The 24,909-nt window shown below is 42.6% G+C and overlaps 1 protein-coding gene and 1 pseudogene across 1 annotated transcript in view; one reads left to right on the top strand and one right to left on the bottom strand.

Annotated features, from left to right (window-relative positions):
- YEATS2 (YEATS domain containing 2) overlaps nucleotides 1-17,489 on the bottom strand; it is a 105,786-nt gene extending 88,297 nt beyond the window's left edge. Inside the window, 1 exon segment of the mRNA XM_034999685.1 lies at nucleotides 17,308-17,489. The gene's annotated coding sequence lies outside the window, so the exon portion shown is untranslated.
- Nucleotides 84-1,780, top strand: LOC118000731 (annotated as a pseudogene).
- Nucleotides 17,490-24,909: the final 7,420 nt, after the last annotated feature.

Genomic DNA, 24,909 nt, shown 5'->3' with positions numbered 1-24,909 from the left:
TGAATCCAACTGTTATTTTCTGTTTCTAAAGCTTATAAAAAGTTAAGAGTAATGGGACACCTGGCTGGCTGAGTTGGTAGAACATGCGACTCTTCATCTCGGGTCGTAAGTTCAAGTCCTACGTTGGGTGTAGAGCTTACTAAAAATAAGATAAAAAATAAAATAAAATAAATTTTTTTAAAGTGAGAGTAAGGTCTTGCCTTCTCTATTTGGTTTGCAACTAGTTTTAGACAATGTGAAAAAATCTTGGGCCATTAGATAAAGAATACATTCTTAAAAAAAAAAAAATCAACAAACTTCATTCTTTCTTCTTTAATGCAGATGGGAAAAAACATACCTCCTATTCTCTGATAAACCTAGAATCAGAGGTAGACACATCCTAGCAGATCTCCAAATCTGTTTCTGTGCCACACCATTTCCTCGGTGACCCCCTGTCTCCTACAGCTTGCCAGAATCTTATGGGATTATCTGTAAAGATGAGTGAGTCCAGCATCACCTTCACTCATCTATTCCATGGTCCTCATCATCTGAATATTCTCCTCCTACCTCCCTAGAGTAGCTCCTCTCCAGGAAGGCTGGGATCTTTGAAGAAAAGAGTATTTTATTTCACCCTCATTTAAGGGATAAAGCAAAACTCTCCTTTGCTCTTTTTGCTCTAAAACTAGGGAAACAAAGAGGAAAAAAAGAGAAGAATTTGGTTGTAGAGGGGTTAGAGTAGGTAAGGAAGAAACCACCAATGAGTTAACTTGTGCTGCCAAGGTCATTCATAATTCATGCAGCCCTTGTAATAAAGCTTTTCCTGTCATCTTTGGGCACAGATTTGTGCTTCTGATAAACATGTTTAGGAAGATTTAGATCTATACTGTGACTTTTTAATAACTCATGTCTGCTTCTGTCTAGCAAGAACAATATCAAAGTATACACGTGCCACATTCAAGTATACGCCAGCTAAGGCTAGGAACAACTGCTGGGGCATGCTCTCCTCATGATGTAATGAATAAGGGAATGGAATGTGTAACAAATGACGTGTGGTCATGTTAAGTTTCAGATTCTTGTCTGACTTTGAGATTTATGGAAAGAAAATATAAACAGTTGCTAGATATTGTCAGATTCAACTTTGAAACAAAATGTCCTATTAATCCTCTAGGTTTTGAATCAGATGAAACAAAAGAATAGAGATGGTAAATGCTAACTGCTTAAAAAAAAAAAAGTCTGTTACTGTTTATAATTAGTCTGTGAGAAAGGATTTTCCCCACACCATGGGACCAAATCCATATTCAAAAACATATGTAATGCTGATTCCTCTAATTTAAAATACTTATGTCATTTAAACAGACTCACTATAAAAAATAAACGGCTTGAGGCAACTGGCTGGCTCAGTCAGTGGAGTGTATGACTCTTATCTTGGGGATGTGAGTTCAAGCCCCACACTGGGGACGGAGACTACTCAAAAAAAAAAAAAAATATATATATATATATATGTATAAAAGTAAACACCATTCTGGCAGTGATGACCTCTCCATGTGTAAGAACATCCCCTCACAAAGGACCTCTTGCACTGGTCCCCTGGCAGAGGAGGAGAGGAAGCACGAGAAGAAGCGCCTGGTGCAGAGCCCTACCTCCTACTTCATGGACATGAAGCACCCAGGATGCTACAAAATCACCTGTTCAGCCATGCACAAACAGTTTTGTGTGTTGGCTGCTCCACTGTCCCCTGCCAGTCTACAGGAGAAAAACAAGGCTTACAGAAGGATGCTCCTTCAGACGGAAGCAGCACTAAAAGCATCCTGAACCAAGATGAGTGGGAAACCATCCCAATAAACACATTTTGGATTCAAAAAAAAAAAGAAAAAGAAAGAAAGAAAGAAACATTGTCAGAGCATCAGCCTGGCTCAGTCAGTAGGGCATGTGACTCATGATCCTGGGGTTGTCAGTTCAAGCCCCATACTGGGTGTGGAGCTCAAGTATAAAAAAAAAGAAAAGAAAAGAAAAACTAAATATTGTCAATTTAAACTCAAAAAGTACATTTTCCCTTATATTATATGTAAGAAAGCAAAATTACCCTATCATACCCATTCAAGTAACATAAACAAGTCAGAGTTTTTGAAAAAAGTTAAAGTCCAAAAGCAAACAAAACCTTGTAGAGTTCTATACTTTGAAATAAACCTCAAGAAAAAAATAATTTTAAAAGGAAATTGTATAAATAAAAACACAATTATAGGGACACCTGGGTGGCTCAGTCAGTTAAGAGTCCCACTCTTCATTTCAGCTCAGGTCGTGATCTTGGGGTCCTGATGTTGAGCCCCACAGCTGACCGGCTCCATGCTCAGCATGTCCGCCTGTCCCTCTCCCCGTGCTCCTCTCCCAGCTCACGCACATGCAACGCTCTCTCTCTCTCTCCCTGCCCCTCTAAAGTAAATAAATAAATCTTAAAAAAACAAACAAACAAGAAAAACCAACTCATCTTGGTAAGCAAAAGAAGCCAGACTCAAGAGTACATACATGAATAATTCCATTTATATGAAGTTCTAGGACAGACAAATTATGGTGAAAGGAAAAAAGAATAGTTTAGGTACTGACGATGAGGACAGACTGGGAAGAAGAATAAAAAAACTTTCTGGGGTGAGAGGAAATTTTTTATCTTAAGGGTGCATTTCACATAGGCAATTGTGAAAACTTCTCCAACTGTACACTTAAAATCTGTACATTTCACTGAATTAAATTACACTTCAATTTACACAAGGACTATAAGGATATTTATCTAATCATGTTATTCCCTGCTCAAAATCTGCCCATGGCCTGCCCTAACACTTAAGAATAAAATCACACTCCTTAACATGTTCTACAAGATCTTACATGAATTGGGCCTTGCCTCCCTCACCATCCTTAATCAATTAAGATCCGGACACAGTGGTTTTTTCTATTCTTCAAATACACCTCAATCTTTCCTTAGGGTTTTGGTTTTGTTTGTTTGTTTTTAAGTAAGCTCTATGCTCAACATGGGGCTTGAACTCACACCCCCAAAATCAAGAGTCATATGCTCTACCAACCGAGCCAGCCAGGTGCCCCTACTTAGGGTTTTTGGACTTAAGGTTCCCTCTACCTGGAATGCTCTTTCCCCAGAGTAGCTTTACTAGATCCTACCTCAAATGTCTACCTTATCAAAGAAGGCTTTCCCTATTAATACTATCCAACATAGCTTTCCCTATCTTCCCCTCCAAAGTTCCTGGAAGCTCTCAATAAATTATTTGTTGAATAAATAAATGAAGGGATAACAAATATATGCCAAAATATAAATACCCACAGGGAACATAACTACTAACTTACGATAACTTTTATCACTCCTAATACTTATAAATCTATTTGATATTACTACATATTCAAAAGGATTACAGCTAAATGTTTAAAATAAAGGGTGGTCAAAGTTTGTGGGTTTTTTAATTTTTTTTTAAAGTAGGTTGCACAGTGGAATCCAACGCAGGGCTTGAACTCACGACCCTTGAGACCAAGACCTGAGCTGAAATCAAGAGTCAGATGCTTAAAGGGCTGAGCCACCCAGATGCTCTGGGATGTGTAAAGTTATTAAACACAGACACATGCAGATGAAAAGATAGCTGGCATGGCATTAATAATAAACAGGATAATTTAACAAAAAAATTTTTTTAATAAAGGTTATGTTACTATTAAAGGATACAGGGGGGCCTAGGTGGCTTAGTCTGTTAAGCGTCTGCCTTCCACTCAGGTCATGATCCCCGGGTCCTGGGATCGAGCCCCATGTCAGGCTCCCTGCTCAGCAGAGAGCCTGCTTCTCCCTCTCCCTCTACCTGCTGCTCTGCCTATTTGTGCTCTGTCAAATAAATAAAATCTTTAATAAATAAATAAACAAACAAAGGATACAATCACAAAGATATGCCATAAATTAGACATCAAACAAGATGTCAAAACGTACAAAATAAACCAGAAATACAAGAAAATTTTAAGGAAATCACAATCATTACAGGGGAGTTTTTGAACATATGTCTCTCAGAAATTTAAAAGATTAAGAAAACAACTGATAAAAATACAGATGGTATAGATAATGCAATTTACAAGCCAGATTTGACAGCTACATACAGGGGCGCCTGGCTGGCTCAGGCGGTACAGGGCACGACTCTTGAACTCAGGGTTGTGAATTCAAGCCCCACACTGGGTGAGGAGCCTACTTAAAAACAAACAAACAAACAAATACAGCTACATACAACTCTGAATGCAACAGAGAATACTCTGTTTAAAATATCCATAAAAAGTCATTAAAATGAAATCAGTGCGCCTGGGTGGCTCAGTTGGTTAAGTGTCTGCCTTCAGTTCAGGTCATGAGCCCAGGGTCCAAGGATCAAGCCTGGCATTGAGCTCACTGCTCAGTGGTGAGCCTGTTTCTCCCTCTGCCTCTGCTGCTCCCCCTGCTTGTGCTCTCTCGCTGTCAAATAAATAAAATCTTTAAAAAAATTAGATCATAAGATGGAATATGAAGTCACATTACAAAACATGGAAATGTTATAGCCATATTCTCTGATCCTAATAAAATTAAATAGGAAATCATTAACAAGAACTCACTATGATATGAAAAACAAAATACTTTTCTAAATAACTCATGGCTCAAAGAGAAAATTAAAATAAGACTATTTTAAAATTATCAACAAAGAGAACACTATTTCTAAACCTATGAAGATGTGGTCAAAGGCATCAGCAGAGAAAAATGACAAACCAGTTTTCATTTGTGAATACAGATACAAATCCAATCCAGCAGGGTATTTTTTTTTTTCAAGATTTTACTTATTTGAGTGAGAGAGAGAGAATGAGCAGGGGGAGGGGCAGAGTGAGAAGGAAAGGGAGAAGCAGACACCCTGCTGAATGCAGAGCCCCACAGGGGGCTAGATCCCAAGACACTGAGATCATGACCTGAGCGGAAGTGGGACGTTCAACCAACTGAGCCACCTGGGTGCCCCCAATCCAGCCGGGCATTAGAAAAATAGAAAAATAAGTAGAAGCTTTTAGTATTAGGGAGATCTAGAAGCAGGGTGACTTGCACTGCACTTGTCTAATGCTGAACCTTTAGGAATATATTAATGCAACTGACTTTCAGTAATCAAATATATACGATCCATTTCATAAATTACATATTGGAAATTTAAAATAGCAGCTTTTACCCCAACACCATCCAAGGCTTCCCAAAGATTGCCCAATGTGTACTGTAAGAAAAAATATCCAGGGGGTTGGAGGATGGGTTAGCCTGGTGATGGTTATTAAAGAGGGCACATTCTGCATGGAGCACTGGGTGCTATGCACAAACAATGAATCATGGAACACTACATCAAAAACTAATGATGTAATGTATGGTGATTAACATAACAATAAAAATTTTAAAAAAATAAACCTAGAGTGTTCACCACAAAAAATAAAAAAAGAAAAAAGAAAAAATATTTTTTTTTTAAAAAAGATTTTATTTATTTATTTGACAGAGAGAGACACGGCGAGAGAGGGAACACAAGCAGGGGGAGTGGAAGAGGGAGAAGCAGGCTTCCCGCTGAGCAGGGAGCCCGATGCGGGGCTCGATCCCAGGACCCTGGGACCATGACCTGAGCCGAAGGCAGACGCTTAACGACTGAGCCACCCAGGCGCCCCGAAAAAATATCCATTTTAATATTATACTGAGAAAAATCATTTGGCATGAAGAAGTCCTAACAAAAAAAAAAAAAAATCAAAACGTAAGGGTGCCGCCTGGCTCAGGTGGAAGAGTCGTGTGACTCTTGATCTCAGGGTTGTGAGTCTGAGCCCCACATTGGGTGCAGAGGTTACTAAAAAAATAAACTTCTTAAAAAAATCAAAATATATTTCAATGTCAATTTAAATTTTTTCTTCTATTTGAAGATTAGTAATACAACTGTCATCTCCCATTGACACAGATAACTGAAAATATACACAAGTAATTTTCTCCCCCAAATCATGCTTTTTTCCGCAATACAAGCAATCTGAAGTAGTATCTTATATGAAAGATTCAGATCAAGGGAAATCTAAAAGGGAGAAGATTCTGTTCTGATTTTAAGTTGGTACTGACAAAAACTCTGTATCCTAATTATTCTAAGCCAGATTTTATACACGAAACCATCTGAATATACTCTCATTTCTTGGTCAAAACAATCACTATTTCTTCAACTCATCTGGTATAGAAAAAATAATAGGTCTTTTAAGTAAAAATAGTCACAATTTTACACTGGACCAGAATGGTGGGGAGCTGACCAGAGGTCGGTAGTTAGCATCTGATATGGGCTATTCCTAGTATGACATGTAAAGAGCTCAGCAAAACAGAAAAGCTAGATAGCTGAGCTCAAAAAAATTGTGTTATTGGGGTGCCCGGGGGGGCTTAGTCAGTTAAGCATCCAGTTCTTGGTTTTGGCTCAGGTCATGATCTCATGGGATCAAGTCCCACCTTGGGCTCTGAGCTCAGTGGTGAGTCCGCTTGAAGATTCTCTCCCTCACTTTCTCTCTCTCTTAAAAAAAAAAAAAAGATTGTGTTATTATTTAAGTATTACATATTTCCAGGTTAGAAATACCTACTTTCCTATTATAAATGAAGTTGCTAAAGACCATACAAGTTGCTATATAAGGTCAGCCCCAGGATCCATTCAGGCCAGTACTTTGTCTCTAATCTGCAAAGCAACATGTAATAGAGTTTAGAATAAAACAGCTATTCTAAGTTAATCCATGCCACTGCTTCTATTAGTGCAAAAACTGGAGAGAGCTGGCCTTAGGTAAGTTTTACTCTTCCTTTAACATACCTTCTCTCTGGACAGAGTGAGCTATTTGAAATGTTTAAGGGTTTTGAGATATTTAAGGCAAATTCTTAAGCTGAAAGAAGGAAGAATATACGGGGGCACCTGGCTGGCTCAGTTGGAGGAGCATGTGACTCTTGATCTCAGGGTCTGAATTCAAGCCCCATGTCGGGTGCAGAATGCTTGAATATATAAATAAATAAACTTTGAAAAAAGAGAAAGAAGGGAAGCCTTATAACCTTCCAGTGATTTCCCTGGTGGCACTTTCAGACAAAGATCACTGACTGGAATTGTCTAAAATGACAGTTCTGATTCATATGACAATCCTGTTGTTTCAATTGTGAAGCCATAGAAGTTTTTTTTTTTTTTTTTTCCAAGAGAAGCGAAAGAAAACAAAGCTTGTCTACAAATCCAGGTTGAAAAGGACAGGAAGAAACTGGGCCAGATCAAGATTGTGTCAAATTCTTGGAGACAGTCACTGAGAATATATAAACTGAGCCAAATCTTGCATACTTCACTAAGTAGGGATTTTTCACTGGAGCTTTCAAATGGACAGTACATTCTACAGGGATAAGTCTCATGCTTTTCTATGTGAAACTGAGATTCTAAGAAGGAAACAAGTACCTAACAGACTTTTTTTTTTCCTTTGAGAGAGAGAGAGAGGGCCAGAGGGAGAGGAAGAGAGAATCCCAAGTAGCCTCCACACCCAGCGCATGAGCCCAACCCAGGGCTCAATCCCACAACCCCAAGATCAGTACCCGAGAGCTGGAAGCCCAACCAACTGAGCCACCCTGGCGCCCAAACATGAAAGATTTTTTAGAAAATTGGTTGTTCTTTAAATCAACGCTCCCTACCTAGTCTAAAAAACTATTGAAAAAAATTTTCTGGAATTATAGTGATGGTTGCACAACTGTGTCAATCTACTAAAATAAAAGCAAAAACACTGAATTTTATACTTTAAAAGAGTGAATTTTACAGTATGTGAATTAGACCTCAAAAGTCATAATAGGGATACCTGGCTGGCTTAGTCAGAAGAGCTGTCACAGGACTCCTGATCTCAGGGTCATGAGTTCAAGCCCCATGCTGGATGCAGAGATTACTTAATATAAATTTTTCCCTTTTTAAATTTAAATCCAATTAATTACACATAGAGTATTAGTTTTAGAGATAGAGTTCAGTGATTCATCAGTCTTATATAACACCCAGTGCTCATTACATCAAGTGCCCGCCTTAATGTCCATCACCCAGTTACCCCACCTCCCCACCTCCTCCCCTCCAGCAACCCTGTTTGTTTCCTATGATTAAGAGTCTCTTATGGTTTGTCTCCCTCTCTGATTTCATCTTGTTTTATTTTTTCCTCCCTTCCCCTATGTTCCTGTTTTATTTCTTAAATTCCACATATAAGTGAAATCAAATAATTGTCTTTCTCTGATTGACTTATTTCGCTTAGTATAATACCCTCCCCTTCCATCCAATAAATTTTTTTTAAAAGTCATTATAAAAATATAACAATGAGGGGCGCCTGGGTGGCTCAGTTGTTAAGAGTCTGCCTTCGGCTCAGGTCATGATCCCAGGGTCCTGGGATCGAGCCCCGCATCGGGCTCCCTGCTCCGCGGGAAGCCTGCTTCTCCCTCTCCCACTCCCCCTGCTTGTGTTCCCTCTCTCACTTGTGTCTCTCTCTGTCAAATAAATAAATAAAATCTTTAAAATAAATAAATAAATAAATAATAAAAACAACACACATACAGACACACACAACTACTGAAGAGTCTGCCAAAGAAACATAGAAAGAATACACAATGGGAACTCTCATACATTGTTAGTGAAAATGTAAAATGGTGCAGCTGCTGTGGAAAAGTTTGGCAGTTCCTTAAAATGTTAAACAGAATCGGGGTGCCTGGCTGGCTCAGTTGGAAGAGCCTGCGACTCTTGATATCAGGGCTGTGAATTTGAGTCCATGTTGGGTGTAAAGATTACTTAAAAAAAAAAAAAGTTAAACAGATTTACCAAATGACCTAGTAATTCCACTCCTCAGTATAGACCCAAGAGAACTGAAAAGACATGTCCACATAAAAACTTACATGCAAATGTTCATTACAGCATTATTCACAATAGTGAAAAAGTATGAACAACCCAAATCTCTCTCGACTGATGACTAGACAAAATGTGGTATATTCATACAGTAGAATATTAAGCAATAAAAAATAATAAGGTACTGACACATGCTACACCACAGATGGACTGAATACAGCATGCTAAGTGAAAGAAGCCAGATACTAAAGGCCGCATGTTATACGATACCCTATTTATATGAGGGGGGGGGGGGGGGGGGGGACCAGAACTGACTGCTAATAGGTATGGGGTTTCTTTCTGGGGTAATAGAAATATTTTGGAATTAGATGGTAGAAATGGTTGCATAACCTTGTAAATATATTAAAACCCACTGAATTATACATTTTAAAGTGATGAACTTTACATTATGTGAATTACATCTCAATTTTTAAAAGTATACACACTCTTGGAGCACCTGGGTGGCACAGTTGGTTGAGTGTCCAACTCTTGGTTTCAGTTGGGGTGGTGATCTCAGGGTCATAAGATCAAGCCCCACTGCAGGTCCACACTCAACGCAGAGTCCGCTTGAGACTCTCTCCCTCTCCCTTTGCCCCTTGCCCCTGCACTTGTGCTCGTGTGCGCTCTCTCTAAAATAAATAAATAACTTTTAAAAGATTTTATTTATTTGAGAGAGAGAGAGAGCATGAGTGAGGTGAGGGGCAAGGGGAGATGCAGGCTCTCTGCAGAGCAGGGAGCCCGATATGGGCCTCAATCCTGGGACTCTGGGGCCATGACCTGAGCCAAAGACAGACACTTAGCCGACTGAGCCACCCAGGTGCCCTAATAAATAAATCTTTAAAAAAAATACACACACACACACACACACACTTTCTCTCTCTCTCTAGGGGCACCTGGGTGGTGCAGTCAGTTGGGCGTCTGACTCTGTTTCTGCTGGGGTCGTGATCTCTGGGTCTTGGGATGGAGCCCTACATTAGGCTTGCACTCAGGGTGGAGTCAGCTTGGGTATCTCTCTCCCTCTCCCCACTGCTCGCCCATACACACAGGCTTTCATGCTCTAATACATAAATCTTAAAAAAAAAAAAGTACACATGCTCTCAAACTATTTTTTTTTTAAGATTTTATTTCTTTATTTTAGAGAGATGGAGAGAGAGACAGCACAAATGGTAGGGGCAGAGGGAGAGGGAGAGAGAGAATCTCAATCTCCACGCTGAGTGTGGAGCCCGACGCAGGGCTGGATCCCATGACCCTGAGATCATGACCTGAGCCGAAACTAAGAGTCAGATGCTTAACCTACAGCGCCTAAGAAACAAATTAGATAACAATCACCAATGTATCCATAACTAAATGAATAAAAACATATAAATCAAGCTGAAGTCCCTCTTGGCATTCTCCTTACCCTCAGCCTTCACTACCAACACATACATAACAGGTCTCCCCCCACACACACCCTTAAAGCTCATTCTTCAGGTAAACAGGATAAACAATCTTTGGCTGGAGAACTAGTTCTACCTCTCTTTGTCTGCAGTCATCAAAGTTCGCATGCCTGAACACAATTACCTTTCAATGGATTCATATTTCACTCTACCTTCTCTCTTGCTTACTGAAATGCTATTCATCTTTCAAAAATCAAATCAAATTCCAACTCATCCATGAAGTACACTCCAGTCTTCAAAAACTTCTTTTTTTTAACTTACAAAACAGATGTCATAGAAACAATTTGCTTCCTAAGTCTTATTTTCTATGAAGGAAAAATGCACTGACCCTTACCCTTTATTTGGCAGCAGTGTAGAAAACAGGATAAAAGGGGGGGCAGGATTAAAGGCAGGAAGATGGGGGTAAATTCAAGGATTGGCAATGAAAATTCAAATAAAAATCTCTGGTTAAATGAGAATCCACTTTCTGAGAATCTATCCTAAGAAACTGCTCTGAATTTACTGTCATATGTGGGCTCCACTTACAGAGCTAGAATTTAAATGTTCGTTCTCCTCTTCCTGTATATTTATTTTATAATACAAGACTGGAAGCAGTCTACAGCAAATTATAGTGTCTCCAGTGAATGAATATGAAGGCATTTTATTTATTTATTTTTTTTAAAGATTTTATTTATTCATTTGACAGAGAGAGACACAGAGAGAGAGGGAACACAAGCAGGGGGAGTGGGAGAGGGAGAAGCAGGCTTCCCGCCGAGCGGGGAGCCCGATGTGGGGCTCGATCCCATCTGGGATCATGACCTGAGCCGAAGGCAGATGCTTAACGACTGAGCCACCCAGGCGCCCCTGAAGGCATTTTAATATGAAGGGATACAATCTTATATGTGGAAAACCCTAAAAATTCCACAAAAAAACTGTAAGAATAAATGAATTCAGCAAAGTAGCAGGATACTTAGTCAACACACAAAAATCAGTTGCATTTCTCTACACAGTGAAATAGCTGAAAAGGAAATTACAAAAACAATTCCATTTGTAACAGCATCAAAATGAATAAAATACAGTTGATCCTTCCACAATGCAAGGATTGGGGGCACCAATCCCCACACAGTCAAAAATCTATGTATAACCTTGACTCCCCCCAAATTTAACTACTAATAGCCTACTGTTGACCAGAAGCCTTACCAGTAACATAAACAATTAACAAATATTTTGTATGTTATATGTATTATATACTGTATTCTTACAATAAAATAAGCTAGAGGAAATATTAAACCATGAAGAGAAAACACATTTACAGTACTGTGTCAAAAAAAACCCACATATAAGTGGATCCACACAATTCAGACCTGTGTGGTTCAAGGGTCAACTGTACTTAGGAATTAACTTAACCAAGGAGGTGAGAGACTTATACAGTGAAAACTACAAAACACTGCTGAAAGAAATTAAAAACAACATAGTTAAATGGAAACACATCTCATGTTTACAGATTGGAAAATATTGCTTAAAAGTCAGTACTACCCAAAGACATCTATAAATTTGATGCAATTCCTATCACAATCCCAATGACATTTTTTTGTAGAAATAGAAAAACCCATCCTGGGCGCCTGGGTGGCTCAGTCGTTAAGCGTCTGCCTTCGGCTCAGGTCATGATCCCAGGGTCCTGGGATCGAGTCCCACATCGGGTTCCCTGCTCGGCAGGAAGCCTGCTTCTCCTTCTCCCACTCCCCCTGCTTGTGTTCCTGCTCTCGCTGTCTCTCTGTCAAATAAATAAATAAAATCTTTAAAAAAAAAAAAAAAGAAAAAAAAAAAAGAAAAACCCATCCTAAAATTCATATGGAATATCAAGGGACTCTGACCAAAACCATCTTAAAAAAGAACAAAACTGAAGGACTCACACCTCCTGATTTCAAAATGTACCAGAAGCTATAGTAATCAAAACAGTGGTATTGCTATAAACAGAAATAATACAGACCAATGGAACAGAACAGAGAGCCCAGAAATAAAACTGACCATATATATGGTCAAATCAATTTTTACAAGAATGCCAAGACCACTCAATTGGTAAAGGACAGTCTTTTCGACAAATGGTGCTGGAAAAACTAAATATCTACATGCAAAAGAATGAAGTCGGACCCTTACCTAACAACATATACAAAAATTAACTCAAAATGGACTGAAGGCTTAAATGTAAACTTGAAACAATAAAACTTCTAATAAAACACTGGATTTGCAAAGATTTCTTAGATATGACCCCAAAGACACAGGTAATAAAAAAATAGATTGGACTTCATGAAAATTTTTAAACTTTGTGCATCAGACACTATCAACAGAGTAAAAAGGCAAGTCACAGAAGGAGAAAATATTTGCAAATCATATATCCGATAAGAGATTCCTATCCAGAATATATAGAACTTCTAAAACTCAAAGCAACAAAAAACTTGACTCAAAGTAGGCAAAAGATTTGAATAAACATTTCTCCAATAATATACAAATGACCAAAGAAGCACTTGAAAAGATGCTCCACATCAGTAATATTAGGGAAGTACAAATCAAAACCACAGTGAGAGGGCGCCTGGGTGGCTCAGTTGGTTAAGCGACTACCTTCAGCTCAGGTCATGATCCCAGGGTCCTGGGATGGAGTCCCGCATTGGGCTCCCCCTGCTCTGCGGGGAGCCTGCTTCTCCCTCTGCCTCTGCCTGCCACTCTCCCTGCTTGTGCTCTCTGTGTCAAATAAATAAATAAAATCTTTAAAAAAAAAAACCAAACACAGTGAGATTATCACTTCACACCCATTAGGATGGCTATCCAAAAAAAAAAAAAAAAAAGAATCAGAAAACAAGCGTTGGCGAGGATGTGAAGAAACTGGAACCCTTGTACAATGTTGGAGGGAATATATGTGCAATCCACTATGGAAAACAGTGTGGTAGTTCCTCAAAAAACTAAAAATTGAATTACTGTATGGTATAACAATTCCACTTCTGGGTATATACATACTAAAAGAACTAAAAGCAGGGACTTGAAGAGATATCTGTACACCCATGTTCTTAGCATTATTTGCAATATCCAGAAAATGGAAACAACCCAAGTGTTCATCAACAGATGAATGGGTAAACAAATGTGATATATACATTTACTGGAATATTATTCAGCCTTAAAAAGGAAAGTTCTTTACTTAAAGAATACAAAAACACTAATTCAAAGGGATGCATGCACCCCTTTGTTTATAGCAGCATTATTTATAATAGCCAAGATATGGAAACAGCCCAGGTGTCCACTGATTAATGAATGGATAAAGAAGATGTGGAATATATACACAATGAGTATGATTCAGCCATTTAAAAGAATGAAATCTTGCCACTTGCAACCACATGGATGGAGCTAGACATATAATGCTAAGTGAAATCAGTCAGAGAAACACAAATACCATATGATTTCACTCATGTGGAATTTAAGAAACAAAACAAATGAGCAAAGGGGAAAAGAGAGACAAACCAAGAAACAGACTTAATTACAGAGAACAAACTGATGGTTACCAGAGGGGAGGCAGGGGGATGGGTGAAATAGGTGAGTGCACTTGTGATGAGCGCAGGGTAACGTACGGAAGTGTTGAATCACTATATCATACCCCTGAAACTAATATAACACTGTATGTTAACTAACTGGAATTAAAAACTTAAAAAATAAATTTTTTTTAAAAAGGAAATTCTGACACATGCTACAAATGGGTGAACCTTGAAAACATTATACTAAGTGAAATAAACCTGTCAAAAAAGACAAATACAGTTTGATTCTCCTTATATGAGGTACTTAATGTAGTAAAAATCAATCACAGATAAAGAAAGAATGGTGGTTGCCAGGGACTAGGAGAAAGGGGGAATGGGAGTTATTGTTTAATGGGTATAGATGTTCAGTTTTATAAGATGAAAAGAATGATGGAGATGGATGGTGGTATGGTTGCACACCATTACAAATGTATCTAATACCACTGAACTGCACACTTAAAAATGGTTAAGGTGGTAAATTTTATGTGTATCCTACTAAAATTGAAAAAAAAAAAAGCATATGTAGGAGTGAAATGTTAAATATGGCTTTTCCATTATTAACCATGTCCTCCCTGATGGAGCATATGTAATAAACTCATTTATTCCCAGAAGGGAAAAATACTTAAGGGGGAAATTCTGCAAGCTCTATGTCAAACTACATATTTTCAATAGCTAAAAGAACTCTTGACAATCAATTCCCATAAGTGATAAACACAAAAAGATATACACAGGACAGAAACAGAAAATCACCAATGGCCAATACATGTGAAAAAAATATTCAAATACACTAGTAATCAAGGAGGGGAAAATTAAACAAGACACCATTTTTCACCTACCAAATTTACTTTTGGAGCAAATGGAACTAAGGCATCTCAAAAAAGGCCTAGGTTTTTCTAATCCATACTCATTATCTTCACTTCCTCAAGCCCCAACCAATTATTCCAATCTGGTTTCCACCTCCCACTTCCAGAACTCTGGATAATGATACCAATGACTAAGGGTGCCACCTGGCTCAGTTGGTGGCGTGTACAACTCTTGATCTCCAGGTTGTGAGTTCAAGCCCCACGCTGGGTGTAGAGATTACTTAAAAATTTAAAAATCTTAAAAAAAAAAAAAAGTAATAGTAATACCAATGACAAAGCTAACAACCTCCAAATCCAATTGAGCATCTCCCTAAACAACTCAAAGCACGGATGGACCAATTCTCTATCCTCTATGAACTTATTTTTCTTGGCTTCTGTAACACCGGTCTTCTGATTTTTTTCCCTACCTCACTGGCTGTTTCTTCTGTCCTGTGTTCAATCTTCTTCCCATACTGCACCTCAAAGCACCAATTTCACTTCTCTATACTCTTCCCCTTGGTGATCTCATACAGTCCCATACCTTTCAATATCATCTATGCAATGAACTCCAAATTTTTATCTAACAAGTCTTGGTTCTCTCTGCCATGAGTTCCCAAACCTGTACATCCAACTGCTTCCTCAATATACCAACTTCATAACTGATAGTCATCTCACATTTAATACAGCCAAAACAGAACTCAAGATTTTTCCCACCTCAAATTTCTCTTCCATTCTTCTTCCTCTCAGTAAATGTCACAACCTACTCATAGTTGCTCAAAACAAATAGCAAAAGCAAAGAATTCTCAGGGCATCTGGCTGGCTCAGTCAGTAAAGCATGCAACTCTTGATCTCAGGGTCGTGAGTTTGAGCCCCACACTGGGCACAGAGTTTAACTTAATTTAAAAAAACATATTAAGGGGTGCCTGGGTGGCTGAGTTGGTTAAACATTCAACTCTTGATTTCAGCTCAGGACATGATCTCAGGGCCATGAGATGGAGCCCCACTTCAGCTCCATGTTCAGCAGGGAGTCTGCTGGAGATTCTCTCTCTCCCTCTGCCCCTTCCCCTGCTCACTTGGGCTCACACTATCTCTTTCTCTCTCTCTCAAATAAAAAAATAAATCGTGGGGCGCCTGGGTGGCTCAGTTGGTTAGGCAGCTGCCTTCGGCTCAGGTCATGATCCTGGAGTCCCGGGATCAAGCCCCGCGTCGGACTCCCTGCTCAGCGGGGAGTCTGCTTCTCCCTCTGATCCTCCCCCTCTCATGCTCTCTGTCTCCCATTCTCTCTCTCAGATAAAAAAAAAAAATAAATAAATAAATCTTAAAAAAAATAAATCGTTAAAAATATATATTAAAAAAAAAAAAAGCAAAGAATTCTCCCATTCCCTCACTAACCCACTCCCAGGTCTTGTTCATTCTACCTCCAAAATATTTTTAAATCTTTGTACTCTTCATCTCTCCTGCCATGGACCAAGGTACTGCAAAGAGCATCCTAACTATCTCCTAGCTCCCACTCTTGCCCTCTTCCTGCACATAGCAGTCAGATTACGCTACCTGCCTTCTTAAAACCTTCAAAGGATTCCTATGAAAACTAAATTCCTAATTAGGGCATTATCTGCTCCTATCTTTGAAAGAATATACACAACCAAAAATCACAATATCTCTAGGCAGTAAAACTATGAATACTCTTCCTCACTTTGCTTGTCTATATTTTTTAATTTCTCTACGATGAATACATGCTACTTATTAAAAAAGGATATTGCTGAGTACTGTATATTACATCGCATTTTTACACCTTAAGGAGAAAAGAAAATGAAAACTGTAGGTAAACTCTGTTACAAGCTTAGATGAAAATACTAGCAAACACCTATAAACACTCTAAGAATGAGGCATCAGGGCTGTGAGATTATTGGTGATATTTTCCTCCTCTACTTTCTATTTTTTAACCTAATTACACTCATGATAGAAAAAAAGGTTATGATACAAACCTCATTCATTGTCTCCTGCAATCTGGCCACAACCCACCTTTCTTCCAAGTACTCACTTTCCCAAGCTTTCTCTCTAACCCCGCACTGTGTCACACCTCTGGTGCTCTAACTCGGGCATATCCCTGGAATATCCTCCAACCTTTCTAAATCCCACGCATCCTTCACGAGGGAGGGGGACAGTTAGGATGGCGACAGGTTGGAGGCAGATTTCCCCGGTTCTTGTCGGTACACCCACAACTTGCCGGTGCTGGAGCCGAATCTCGTCTCCAATCCCATCACAGGCCACCAAGCTTAAAATCCTGAAAGCTCCGGCCATTGGGGCTCAAGGGACCCCCATCTCCTCAGAGAGCGCTGTGCCCCTTAGAAGGACCCTCCAACACACCCCAATTCCAGGTTCCCGCTTCGGAGACTCCCCCCGACGGACACACTCACCCCAGCACCAGCCTCCTCCTCCGGGTCCCCTGCTCTCTGCAGTCACCGGCTCCCTCCCTCTGCTCTGCCGGGGCCGCGCGGCTGGCAGGGTGGGGGAAGGGAGCGCACGTGCCCGCGCCGCCCCCGCCCAGACAATGCCCCGGAGAGCGGAGCGCGCGCCCGGCCGGTCCGATCCCGCTCCCGCCAACACTCACCCTTTCCTCGATCTCCAGCCGAAGCGCAGGGCCCGCCGGGCGCCGCGAGAGGGCACGAGGGAGGTGAGGGAGCGGGCGAAGCCCCGCGGAGCCGCCCCGCCACGAGGCCCCAGCGACCCCGGAGCCCGCGGAAGCACACGGCTCGGCGGAGCCCGCCCGTCCCTTTCGGCCCTGCACGTCAGCAGCAGGGGCGGGGCGGGACGCGCGCGGCGGCGGCGGCGGCGGCGCGCGCGGCCCCGGGGGCGGGACTTGCAGGGATGTGGGCGGGGCCAGGGCTCCAGCTGGTGCTGGGGCGCGGGCCAGGCGGGAGCTGGGGTTGGCGGTGGCCCAGACTCTGATCCCGGCCTGTGCTACCGCACTGCCTGGGGAGTATGGATGTCCGTTCTGGCAAAGGCACCGTCATTTATCATTTTCGTCCCCAGAAATGGCGAGTTCCACCCTCAAGTTTGACAGAATATTCTTTCTGCCAGCATATATGAAGCTTCCACAGTAATAACAGTAGTTATGATTTGTGTGTGTTTATCATCTTGTGCTAAGCTTTGTGTTAGGTGCTAGGGATATATATAACGATAGTTATTACTAACCTATCGTACAGATGCAGAAATTGAGGCTCCGGAATGTTGGGACTTAGCTAGTTTACACAACTAGTGAGTGATAGTCCATCAAATCCAATTTACCTCCTAAATATCTTTTTTTTAAATTTTTATTTATTTTTGCGCACGCAAGAGAGAGAGAGAGAGAGCATGAGCGGGGGAGGGGCAGAGGGAGAAGCAGGCTCCCCGCCAAGCAGGGAGCCTGCCCCGGGACTCCATCCCAGGACTCCGGGATCATGACCTGAGCCGAAGGCAGACACTTAACCAACTGAGCCACCCAGGCGCCCCCCTCCTAAATATCTTTTGAGCCCACCTTTCCCTTTCTTCCTATAACTCCCTACCTCAGGCGCCTTCATCTATCTGCCCAAGACTGCTATAGCTCTCCAGGGATCTGTTTCTGTCCCCTTTCACTCTGTTCAACTCGCTATGTAAAGATTTTCCAGAATGCCTGGTGGGTCAGTTGGTTAAGTGTCTGCCTTTGGCTCAGGTCATGATCAGGGTACTGGGATCCAGCCCTGCATCGGGCTCCCTGCTCAGCGGGGAGCCTGCTTCTCCCTCTCCCTCTGCCTGCTCTGCCTGCCGCTCCCCCTGCTTGTGCTCGCTCTCTGACAAATAAAGTCTTAAAAAAAAAAAAAAATGGGGCACCTGGGTGGCTCAGTCGTTAAGCGTCTGCCTTCGACTCAGGTCATGATCCCAGAGTCCTGGGATCCAGCCCCACGTCAGGCTCCCTGCTCAGCGGGAAGCCTGCTTCTCCCTCTCCCACTCCCCCTGCTTGTGTTCCCTCTCTCGCTGTGTCTCTCTCTGTCAAATAAATAAAATCTTTAAAAAAAACAAAAAAACCCCCCAAAAAACGATTTACCACTGGAGCTGAGTAGTAGGTTTAGAGAGAGTTCACTTTATAATTTTTAGGCTTTACATATGTTATCAAATTTTGGGACATATTTAATGTTTAATAAAAATGTTTTGAAGAATTTATTCCTTTATCTCCAATAGCAAGCCCAGCGCACTGCACAGCATGCACTCAAAAAGCATTTGTTGGGGGCACCTGGGTGGCAGGGAATGGCTGGAGAATGTGACACAGAGCCTCCTACTCTTGGTTTCCACTCAGGTCCTGATCTCAGGGTGGTGGGATGGAGCCACTCCTCAGGCTCTGCTCAGCAGGGAGTCTGCTTGAGATTCTCTCTCTCCTTCTCCCTATGCCCCCCCCCCAACCGCCCCGCATGCACCTGCACTCTCTCTCTCTCAATAAATAAATAATCTTTTATAAAAAAAAAGTATTTGTGGAATGAATGAATAGTAGGGCCAGGAACTGACTGCAAAGCTCTGCATGATAAGGGAATTGAAGGATTTATAATACATCACCCCGGGGCGCCTGGGTGGCTCAGTCGTTAAGCGTCTGCCTTCGGCTAAGGTCGTGATCCCAGGGTCCTGGGATCGAGCCCCGCATTGGGCTCCCTGCTCGGCGGGAAGCCTGCTTCTCCCTCTCCCACTCCCCTTGCTTGTGTTCCCTCTCTGGCTGCCTCTCTCTCTGTCAAATAAATAAATAAAATCTTTAAAAAAAAAAATACATCACCCCTGGCACCCTGACCTTAAGGTCTATTACAGGTAAAGACAGATTAATAATATTTATTCAGCAAATCTTTATTGTGTTTCTGTTCTTTGTTCTGGCACTGTGTGCCAAGCACTGCGTTAGGCACTAAGGATCAGAAAGGAACAAAACGGTTCCTGCCCTTGTGAAATTCATAGACAATGTGATCTGAAAGGCCAGGAAAGTCCTCCCTGATCCTGAAGTGAAGACCCAAAGAGAGAATAGGAACTGGAGAGGTAGAAAATAAGTTTCATGGAGAAAGAGGTAGGGTAAGAGTTCAGCATGAGTGTGTCAGTGCTCCCCTGCTTTTGAGGTCTAACCATGAGATAGAGACTGCTTTTAGGCAAACAGGCTTGAGCAAAGGAATGAAGAAAGGGCCTGCAGCAACCACCTGGCTGAATACAGACAGGCCCATCAGGCAACCCATCTCAGAATATCCATAGGCCCTAACCAACCCATGGGCTACTTACCACCAGGCACAGTACCAAAAAAGGGAAAATTCCATACATGGCCCTACCTCCTCACCATCCCCCCTGCCTTTTTTTTTAAGATTTTATTTATTTATTTGACAGAGAGAGAGAGTGGCAGGCAAAGAGAGAGTGAGAAGCAGGCTCCCCACCAAGCAGGGAGCCCGACATGGGGTTCAATCCCAGAACCCTGGGATCACGACCTGAATGGAAGGCAGACACTTAACCAACTGAGCCACTCAGGCGCCCCCTTCACCATCACCCTTTAAAAACAGCCCCCACCCACTGCCTCATGGCAGACAGCCTCTTCTTTGCTGTCCCACCTGCTGCTCCCTTGTGGTGTTTTCAATAAACTTCTATCTCTTTTGTTCTGCCTCAGGTGAATCCTTTCACTGCCCATGCCACCTGATCATCGACCCACATTTGGGGGCCCCCAACCGATCGGACAGACACCACATGTAGACACCACATAGAAGTGTCTGGCTAACTGAGGGTAGGGGTGGGGCTAGAAACCCACTTCCCCTAGTCCAGCTTGGTTGGCTGCCTAATTCTGGCAGATACCTCACATGGAGCGGGGCTCAGGTGCAGAGAGTGGTATTAGGGAGAGAGGATGCTGCTTCTAGTTGTCCTCAACTTACAGATGGTGTGCCAGAAACCCAGACTTCTCTGTAGGCTCCCTGCAAGGCAAAGTAGTATGGTTGAGAGCCATGGATGGGACAATGGGTGTTGTGCCAGGGACCAGGTGATCCTAAACCAGGGGCAGTGGTGGACTGATTGGCAGGGAATGGCTGGAGAATGTGACTAAGACCCCAAGGATGAGCAGAGCTGAAGCCCCCAGCAAGAGCTAAAGTGCTCCCAAGTCCGCTGGTGAGAGGAGCAGGGATGGAGGGATGGGGGTGAGAGAGATCCAGACACCTGAATCTCAAGGAGCTGAAGCAACAGATCATGAGTTTGCCAGCCAACAACCTTAGCAGCTGATGCCAGCAGGGCTGTGGTGACCAGGAGTGACTAGGGAGCAGAAGCCAATAAGGACCCAGACTACAGCTCACAGCTGTGCGCACTGATCCGGGACTCCTCTAGCCACTGCCTCTAAGCTTCCCTTTGATCCCACAGGCCATCTTGGGAAGTCAAGGTGGGGAAGGGAAAGTTCTGGCAGGACTGCAACTTTAAACTGACTGAATGTTTACCCCAAATGAGACCTTTGAAGACCCGATAACTTTATTGGCAAGTTTAAGTTTAGCCCAGTCCCAGATAGCAATGAGAGCCTCTGAAAAAAGTTTGCCTCATTTAATGAGATATAACAAAGCTACAAATTTTTACATATATGCACACAATGTGCACATTTCCGTAACAGAGGTAAGCTCTATTAAGGAACTGGGCAGAGTAAAGACAGCCCAGCATAGGGGGAGCACATTTAATATGGAGGTGGAAAAGGCCTCCCTGAAAAAAACATTAAGTGAAACCTGAAGGCAGTAGAAGCAGGATAATGCCTGAGGCAAGGTGAGAAGGACGCCCAGGGTAACTTAGAGAAGAGCAGAGTGGCTGGGGATGAGGCTAGGAGCAAGAGCTCAAAGGAGGTGGCATTAAGATTTTGATCTTTGCTGTAAGAACAACAGGAAGTCATTAAAGGGTATGAAGCAGGGGTGTCATGTATTTTATTTGCCCCTTTAAAAAGATTGCTTACCTTGGCTAATGGGTGGGGAATGACTGGAGGGGTATGTGAACAAAGCGGCCACTAGACGGTTGGAAAGCAATCTGAGTCTCCCAGATGAAAAATGAGGATGGCTTACCCTGAACAGTGGAGATGGTAGGAAGTAGATAGATTCAAGAATTGTGGAGTGAATACCAAGAGACTTGGTAATGAACTGGGAGGAGACTGACCCTGCTAAGTCAAATGCATGTAGACAAAGCCACCATCCTTTGAGCAGACAGAGTCCTGCACAGCTGGAGGTTGGATTTCGGGCCCCTCCTTAACCAGGCCTCTTCAGCCGGCATTCGCCCGCACATGGAGGGGAGGTAGGCCTGGGAGGAGAAGACTAGGAGGGAGAAGAACTGAGGCTGACCCCCTCCCCCCAGGTTTCTGGCATTGGCAAATGGGGGATAGTGGTGCCATTTCCTGAGGAGGGGAGGAAAGTCTGAAGGAAGAACAGATTTTGTGTGTTGGGGGTTGGGTGAATCAAGAATTCCCTTTGGGACCTTTTCAGTATGAGCCATCCACCTGAAGAGGCTAAACAGGCATCTGTCCACATGACCATGGGGGCTCAGGGGGGATCTGGTGGGTGGCGCTGTCAACATGCCTTTACCAGGCAGCTGGGGGGAGCTGCGAGATTGCAGTGAAGGACAACACAGGTCGGAGGGCTTGCAGAGCCATAGCCTACAATGTCACACCTTGCTTCAGATAAGCCAACGCTCCAGGGGCGCCTGGGGGGCTCCGTCAGCTGAGCGTCCACTTTTGGTTTCAGCTCAGGTCATGATCTCAGGGTCCTGAAATTGAGCCCCGCGTTGGGCTCCAGGCTCAGCAAGGAATCTGCTTGAGATTCTCTCTCCCTCTCCCTCTGCCCCTCCACCTGCTCGCCTATGCACGCATGCTCTCTCTCTCTCTCAAATAAATAAATAAAAATCGTAAAAAAAAAAAAAAAAGCCAACACTCCAAACATTGAGAAATCTCACATACTAACCTGGATTTCTCCTCTTGTGACAACTCCGCAGCTGTGGTAACCTGGATCCAGCTTGCTATAATCAGATATTGGCTAACACCATGTATCTCTCAGGCAGTGTTCCAAGCACGTCACAGATTTAATCTAGACAACTTTTTACTTCTTCTCTATACTTTAAGGAAGAGAAAAACGAAAGCACAGAAAGGTTCAGTAACTCGGCAGACTGCTAAGAAGTGGTGGAATTGGGCGGCACAGCGAGGCCCTCTGGCGCCAGGGTCTTAGCCACACCCCGCAGGCTGCTGGAAAGCTGCACCCCATTTAGAGAAGCCCTATTGGCTGCAGCGGGTGGCCCCACCCCCTCCCCAGTGTGCTCCTGCCCCCCCAATTCCATACCCAGCCGCAGTTGCCATGTATTGTTTTACTTGAGCTGTTGTTTTCAGATGTTAGAGAATTCTTTCTCTGTACCAAGTAGAAAGTTAAAAATATTACATTGATGGGTGCCTGGGTGGCTCAGTTGGTTAAGCATCCGACTCGATTTCGGCTCAAGTCGTGATCTCAGGGTTATGAGACTGAGTCCTGTGTAGGGCTAAGAGCTGGGCTTATAGCTTGCTTAAGATTCTCAAGGTTCTCGGGGTGCTTGGGTGGCTCAGTAGGTTAAACGTCTGCCTTCGGCTCAGGTCATGATCCCAGGGTCCTGGGATCAAGCCCAGCATCCGGCTCCGTGCTCAGCAGGGAGCCTGCTTCTCCCTCTGCCTGCCTACTTGTGATCTCTCACTCTGTGTTAAATAAATAAAATCTTAAAAAAAAAAAAAAAGATTCTCAAGATTCTCTCTCTGTGCTGCCCCCCAACCCTGTTCGTGTGTGCACTCTCTCTCTCTAAAAAGGAAAAAAAAAAAAATTAAATTGACACGTGTAATTTCTATGGGTAAGAATTTAAAAATTATTTGGTAAATTTGTTTGTACATTATCTGATTAGATAAAACTAGTAAAAACAGATTAATATTCAGGTTAAATACGTATGAGAAACTCTTAACTATGTTTCCATGCTTCTGATACAATCATACTTCTGAGGTGATCTCTTATTCCCAAGTATATAAGATTAAAATGATAGAGCTAAGGCAACTAAAATGTTAAGTAACTTTTACATTTGGAACGGTTTTATTTAAATAAGGTTGATCTCCTTAGACTGAGGTCAGGGAGATTTTGGCAATACGCTTAAACTTAGTTTCAACTCTTAGGAAAAAAATATAATTTATGTAATCTCTTATAGCCTCTCAAGTGGGAAAGGGGGATGGGTGATTTAAAGATGTATTTATTTTCGAGACAAAGAGAGCATGGAGGGGAGTACAGGGAGGGGCAGAGGGAGATGGAGAGAGCAGACTCCCCACTGAGTGCAGAGCCTAATGTGGGGCTTGATCCCAAGACCCTGAGATCATGACCTGAGCCAAAATCAGGAGTCGGATGCTTATCTGACTGAGCCACCCAAGCGCCCCAAGATGGGTGGTCTAGATTGCTTACCAGTGTCTTCCTTAGTAAATGTGTGGGGGGAAAGAGGCAGATATGGATGTTAAATGTGCATTAATGGGGAAAAAAAGCAACTGTCATTAACATTAGTCAAGAAGGTTCCAGGAGTAGTGACACTGACCCAGGAAAAGGAGCCTGTAGTTGGAGGGGCCTCACTCTGGGAGATGTGCCAAACAGCTCCTAGCCGGGCTCCAAGGGTGTGGGGCCCTGGGGGCAGACTGAAAGCAACAATCAGGGAAACAAGGAAAGCCTGAGAAGGATGGTGAACTCAAAGTTCTGCCTGAGGCCGAAACTGGCTCAAATGGGAAATTGCTGCTAATCTCTGACCCAGAGATTCAGGTGTCCTGGCCTATTCCCTGGAAAGACCATCCACCCTTCCTAAGATTAACATGAGTGGGGGCGCCTGGGTGGCTCAGTTGGTTGGGCGACTGCCTTCGGCTCAGGTCATGATCCCGGAGTCCTGGGATTGAGTCCCACATCAGGCTCCCGGCTCGGCAGGGAGCCTGCTTCTCCCTCTGACCCTAGCCCCTCTCATGCTGTTTCTCTCTCAAATAAATAAATAAATAAAATCTTAAAAAAAAAAAAAAAACATGAGTGGGACCCCAGAGCCCTTAAGATAATGCGTTCCCTTATCAGGTTGCAATACTAATTAGACTTCTTAAATGAGAATCTCACTTATTTACAGCCCCAAGCAAACTGTAGTTAATGCCTGGGAATTACACTCAGGCAGTTAAAAATAAACAATTATTGGGGCACCTGCCTGGCTCAGTCGG

This window comes from Mirounga leonina, unplaced genomic scaffold (genome assembly GCF_011800145.1).
Source record: "Mirounga leonina isolate KUSES-001 unplaced genomic scaffold, KU_Mleo_1.0 Mir_115, whole genome shotgun sequence".
NCBI classification, from domain to species: Eukaryota; Metazoa; Chordata; class Mammalia; order Carnivora; family Phocidae; genus Mirounga; species Mirounga leonina.
This window is presented reverse-complemented; position numbering and strand designations above follow the sequence as displayed.